The 6,818-nt window shown below is 35.6% G+C and overlaps 1 pseudogene; it reads left to right on the forward strand.

Annotated features, from left to right (window-relative positions):
- Positions 1-5,169: 5,169 nt before the first annotated feature.
- LOC117435978 (uncharacterized) lies at positions 5,170-5,288 on the forward strand (annotated as a pseudogene).
- The last annotated feature ends 1,530 nt before the right edge of the window (positions 5,289-6,818 follow it).

Genomic DNA, 6,818 nt, shown 5'->3' on the forward strand with positions numbered 1-6,818 from the left:
AAAGGTTGTGCTGATATATTTTGAAGGCTACTATATTTTCTTATACAATTCTATCAGTTCTAGTTCGGATATTTCAGCTTCTCAAACCTAAAGTTTTGATGAAGGTCTATGAGAGTTAGAGAAACAGTAAACATCTGTAAGGGCAGATGCAGATATTTAAATGCAGATGCTTCAAGAGTTTTTATCAAACATAAACTGACAGCTATAGATGTCTGAGATTCAACAATACGTAAGAAGAACAGTTTAAGTTAGATTTTTTTTTCTATATAAGGACTTAATTTTGCTTGGTTTGTGTCCAGCTAAACTTGCTGCTGCTTGTTGTTGATTGGTATGTACCATCTATGTTACAGGATTATTATTCCTAAGGCTTGTTAAGTAGAGTTTATTATTATTTTTAACACAGAAATATCTCAAGTATATGTCCAACATCATGACTCTGTGAGAAAAAAATAATAGATTAAAGAGGAGTAGTACAGAAATAAATTCAATATTCTTCAGTTTAGAACTAGGAAAAGAAAATTTGCAAAGGATTGTCAAAGACTTAACAACACACAGCATGAGCTTTTGACACTGCAAAAAATATGTTAGGTCTGTATCTCTTTTGCCTGATAAATGTTTTCTTTTGTATGTAAAAACATACTGAATATAAAAATACATTAAAATATGCCCACATTTTTTTCACAGTCTAGGGAGAGAATTATTCCTATGAGTAATCATAGGAGAGAGAGACAGATAATGAGGAGAGAAAATAGTAATGAAATGCAGATAAAAAATAAAAAGAATGGAAAATAGCAACCATTAGAAAGTTGCCGCCTGAATTATTCAAAGATATACTTTTAACTATACCTTACTATTGTGATAGCTATGAATACAGGAAGTCTGGAATGGATCTGCAAATGCTGGTGATTTTATTAAACTAAAATATTTGCTCATTGCATCATCTGTCTTATTTACCTCATGTCCAGAATGATTACTAAACCCGTAAATCTAATAACCAATCAACACTGAGGAAAGATTACTTAGGATAAAAACTGAAGATATTGTTTTGATTATGTAACACATCTGCTGACTCTAAGAAGATGAGGTTTTATTGAAGACACCGATTTAGGTTCACGCTCAGACAAACCTTTGGCCCCCTGGAGCACTTTTGGTCTTTTAATTAATGTTTCTATTAAGCTTGTACAGTTTAAAAGCTAAGGGATGCAATTTCAGTAGGACATTAAAACATAGCAGGAGAATACTCAACAGCAACAGAAATGCATGTATTATACCAAGCATTTTGTAAAACCATACATAACACCAACCATAAAGACTAACTTTTGCAGGGTTAAGTGTGGTAAGAGAGTTGGCAAGCTAAAAAAAAAAAAAAAAACAACAAAATCACTGTGATGTGCATGTAAATTACCAAAACAAAATCCGTGCAAAATCATCCCACCTCACTTTTTCATTTCTAGTGAGAAATTTCTAAAAGATTTCTAAAAGCAACAGAAGACATGATCTCAGCACTTGTATCTTTCTCTACCATCCTCTCCCTTTCAAATCACCACCACTCACCATCAGCCCAGCTCACTCTCTGCCTATTACTCATACATTCCCTCCTGCTAACAATTATTGTTGCCTTAGGTTTTCTGTGCTAAGTTACTGACAAGTACATAATGAGAGGGAGAAGACTACATTTTGTGCTGGTGAAAGGTAAGAAAAAAGGTGTGCATGAGGGAATTGTGCTTTATTTTCAAGACTGCAGACAGCTCTCAGAGGTCTTGCATACAAACCATGCCTGCTTGTGTCAAAGTCAAAGCATGGGACTGTGGGGGGTGATTTGCATGTCAGAGTTTGAATGGTATTTACTTGAAGGTACCTACTTCATCAGAAGAGATGCCAAGTGGCTTAAGAGGAAAAGGTTTCCAGAAGAGATACTCCATTAAAAAAAAACAGAAATAGAAAGCAAAAGGGATGTTTTTGAAAGTTAGCATTTAACTGTGCTTCATAGCAGCATACTGTGATGAATGGGTAAGAAAGAGAATCAGGCATATATAGTTTATGGTGAAGCCTGCAGACAGACTTCCTGTTTGGTTCTTTTGGTTTTGCTGGTTTTGTGTCTTTTTGGTTGTTGGTTTTGTGTTTTGTTTTTATTTTACGGCTTCTTCTCACCTCCTTTCTTCTCACCTCCTTTCTTCTCTTCAGTTACTCATTTAAAGTAACTGCAAACAGCACCTCATTTAGATGCTAGATAGAATTCTGTTCAAAAGCATAATGGGAAAATATATTCTTATTTATTCCTGAAGCAGTTTCAGAGGAGTGGAGATTCCACACTTAGTACTCCACATGAAGAAGGAATGGAGCTTGTTGGAACAGTATACCATGACTTTTTAGCCTCATTCTCTTTTTCTCAAGGCAAAAGCAAGGCAGGACAGGCAGGACCAGGGATGTGATGTCAGAAATTGGTCATTAATATGCAGTGATATTAGTATATTACAAAGATGCACTTAAATTAGTGACTTTTGGCTGAGGAAATGACATCATCTATCCATAAGGGTGCATTTAATGGGTTTGATGATTTATTTTTTGCAAATTCCTTATTTTCATGCAGACAGGGAGAGAAAAATACAAAAGAACAATACCCTAGATTTAGAAGTTCTGCACATAGTAGCACTAATTTTTTTTTCAAAACGAGGAAAAGATAAGCAACATGTAAAATTATCTCATAGAAGTTGGAGTCCACCATGAACAAGAACTGTAAGAAAAATATTGCTTACAATAAAAATGTTCTGGTGTCCTCAACATGAAAAGGACATGGAACTGTTGGAACAAGTCCAGAGGAGGGCAACAAGGATGATCAGGGAGCTGGAGCACCTCCTGTATGAAGACAGGCTTAGAAAGTTGGTGCTGTTCAGCCTGGAGAAGGCTGTGTGGAGACCTCATAGCAGCCTTCCAGTATCTGAAGGGGGCCTATAAAGATGCTGGGGAGGGACTATTCATTAAGGACTGTAATGATAGGACAAGGAGAAACAGGTTAAAACTCAGACAGGGGAAGTTTAGATCGGATATAAGGAGGAAGTTCTTTAAGGGTGGTGAGGTACTGGAATGGGTTGCCCAGGGAAGTTGTGAATGCTCCATCCCTGGCGGTGTTCAAGGCCAGGTTGGATGAAGCCTTGGGTGACATGGTTTAATGTGAGATGTCCTGCCCATGCCATGGTTTAATGTGAGATGTCCTGCCCATGGCAGGGGGGTTGGAACTAGATGATCTTAAGGTCCTTCGCAGCCCTAACCGTTCTATGATTCTATGATTCTATATTTGGGGGGATTAATAGGGTGGACACTATGGCATCTACATCAGAATCATGCTTTCATCTTGGACTATAACAGACACGAAAGCTATGAAAACAAATACATTTTAATTTATGTAATGATAAATACTCCTATACTTCAAAGCTTAAAACCTGACAGGTTTCAGAAAAACATTTCTACCTGAGGGCATCTGCTACGTACATGTTTCTTCCTCCAATGAATGCAGTCAAACCACATATGGTCTTATCTAGCTTTATTAAACTTCCCATGTTAAAAAGACTCACCACCTAGCAATTTACTTCTTAAAGGAATTCAAGACAAGCAAGACATGTACCACTCCTAGAGCAAGCATGAAATGTATTATATAATTAATTTCATTTTACACAGTCACCTCTGCAATAATTTGAAATGCATAGAAGCTATATAGAGAGTAAAACCAGTCTTCTAATAGGGCTTACAAGCAACAGAAATGCACTTTTAAAGATCACCTGTTGAAAGTCACTCATCCGTGACAATACTTAATTGGTCAGATTACTTACAAAAAAATAAGATCAATTTAAGAAATGTAATATGCATATATATATTAAAAAAAATGTTAAACTTCTGTAAAACTCTATGGCATTACCCAAATATTTCTACATGTTCTGGTAATATTTTAAGGTTGTATTACATTTTCTCGTTTATGTTGTGAGTTTGGGTTGTTTTTTTGATTTTTTTAAATTATTAACTCAAATTTAGTTTATCAGTGACTGTAACAAAGACAGTGTGGAATGTGGTTATAATAATCCAGGTATATCAGATGCAGGGAAACAAACCTAATTGATCTGATTTTTCCAGATTTATCAATGGAAAACAAAACAAAACAATCACACAAACAAAAAACCCACATCCATGAAAAAGAAATCTATCAAAAATCTTGGATCTTGATAATGATATACACTAATATGCTCACTAACATAATCTAATACTGCACATTTCTCTTGAAAATAAGTACAGACTTTATAAATAGTTCCCATTAATCCACATGCCATTATCTGATTAGACGAATCTAAACTTTCTAGGTGCAAATAACTTTAGATGAAAGCAAATTCTCACAAATTTTCTTTATCTGCCTGCAGTTATTTTTTACTTGGTTTAGCTCTGATTGCAATTTATCTAAATGACCAGTTAGCTTCAGCTAATTTATTTTAATTCTTTGTATGATACAACCATGGGTGATGACAGTAAACATATAAAAATGATACACAAGTAGGTGCTAGAGTAAGGAAGAGAGCACCATCAGCATCAATGTCATATCCCCCCAGTGAAGGACTGCCAATGCTCACTGTAATATGTCTCCTGAGAACATAAGGATGAAAGCACCAACTTTAGGGTCAAGAAGAGAAAAGGAAGGGTCAGCATCAAGCCAGGAAAAGGGGCAGAAAATAAGAAGTATCTGTGTAACAGTTTAAACTATATTATTAACCTTTCTTTTTCTGTAATAGTTAGATCTAGACTAATAATTATTAGATTAATGCTAGTATTTCAGTTATATGAAGAGTAAGTCCTTCACTTTCTATATACATAAGGTGTGCTTCCTCTTTGCCTATATGTAAGATTTTGAACATAAACAGTATGGGCCACTTTTTAAAGTCCACCACTACGGCTGTAATAATAAGCAATCTGGTATTTATTACAGAATTCTTGTATACTGTTTTGTTAATCTGTTCAAGTAAAGATTATTTATGGATTGTGTAATATATATGTTATCATTTGAAGGGTATGAAAAGATACAAAATAGAAAGCTATACAGACAGAAATGTATTGGTTAGGTAAGAGTAACAATTAGAAAATTCACATTAAACTATAATTCACTGTTGGGGTTTAGCTCAGCCAGTAAATCAGAACAGCCACACCACCCTGAAAACACCCAATCTCATCTGATCTCAGAAGCTAAGCAGCATCGGGCTCAGTTAGTACTGGGTTGGGAGACTGCCCGGGAATCCTGGGTGCTGTAGGCTTTATATTGTTCTGGGTTCAGCAGTAGCAGTCATTTTTCTCCTCCTTACTAACTGGTGCAGTGTTGTGGCTTTGACTTTCAGCCTGGGAACAGTGCTGATAACAACAATGTTTTTAGTTGGTGCTCAATAATGTTTACTCTGACCAAGGACTTTCTGAGTCTCATGCTCTGCCAGGGAAGAGGGGAAGCTGGGAGGAAGCATAGACAGGGAACCTGACCAAACTGACCAAAGAAGTATTCCATACCACAGCACATCGTGCCCAGTATATAAACTGGTGCCAGTTACCAGGAAGGGTTAGATCACTGCTCGGTCAGACTAGGTATCGATTGGTAGGTGGTGAGTGGTTGCATCCTCTTCCCTTGTTATTTCCCTTATCATTATTATTATTGGTGGTAGCAGCAGTGGTTTATGTTATACCTTAGTTACTGGGCTGTTCTTATCTCAACCTATGGGAGTTACATTTTTTCGATTCTTCTCCTCACCCCTCCGGATGTTGAGGGAGTCAGAGAGAGGCTGCATGGTTCTGATTTACTGGCTTAGGTTACCACAACACTTATATACAGATAAATAAATCTTTGAAACGTAGGTGAGTTTACCTATGCAGTTTTTTTCAGTTTCAGGTCAGATAGATAACTCTTATAGCATCCAATAGAACCAACAGGTCCATGAAGGTATTAATGTTAAAATGATATAATATGAAGATTATTAGGTTCCACTGGTCACAATGACAGTACTGCTTCACCTTTGCATTTAATTTCTTAGTGCCAAATAACATCTACGTAAAAAGTCTCTGTACAGCAAATATACCAAATGCAGTTCACCAGATGAATGAAAGCAGACACAAACACACACAGTTGTAAGTTTAAATTTATTTGGAGTGTCTGCCTTTGACAGCAATAGAGCTCATTATTGTTAGGACATATATTTTCTAACACTGACATTCATGCCAGGCTTGAACTACACAGTAAATCTGCTGTTGCAAGACAAGTAACAACAATGATTCTTTAATGTTGGTGACTTTTCCTAGAGAGGTAGAATCCATCAATATAAACTTAACAAAAAAAAAAAAGCCCCTATATACTGCTACATACATCCACCTTTTCAGTCCTTTGTATAATAATCTGTCACCTTTCCAATCTTTTGTATAAATTGCTGTGCAGTAGCAGTGATAAAAAGTACTTATTTTAATGGCAGAAAATCTCATTAACGTATTAACTGTCTTTGATGATTATTATTTGAAATCCATTATGAATCTATCTAATAGAAGATGCAAATGTTGAACTATATTTGACTTTTAAAAAGTAAAATACTAAAACATTTACCACTGCAAGATAAAATGCAAATTTCAACCAATGTATTTGATTATTAATGTGGTCAGGTCTTATTGTTTATATGTATGATTCCAAGCATTGATTATGCACTATTACCATAAACTATGTCTCACAAATACTCTATTTCAGAATACATAAGCAAGGTCATTTCCCTAATATTCAGGCCTAATAAATATGCTGGCTCCAATTTCTCAATTTT

The sequence above is a fragment of the Melopsittacus undulatus genome, chromosome 3 (genome assembly GCF_012275295.1).
Source record: "Melopsittacus undulatus isolate bMelUnd1 chromosome 3, bMelUnd1.mat.Z, whole genome shotgun sequence".
Lineage (NCBI taxonomy): Eukaryota > Metazoa > Chordata > Aves > Psittaciformes > Psittaculidae > Melopsittacus > Melopsittacus undulatus.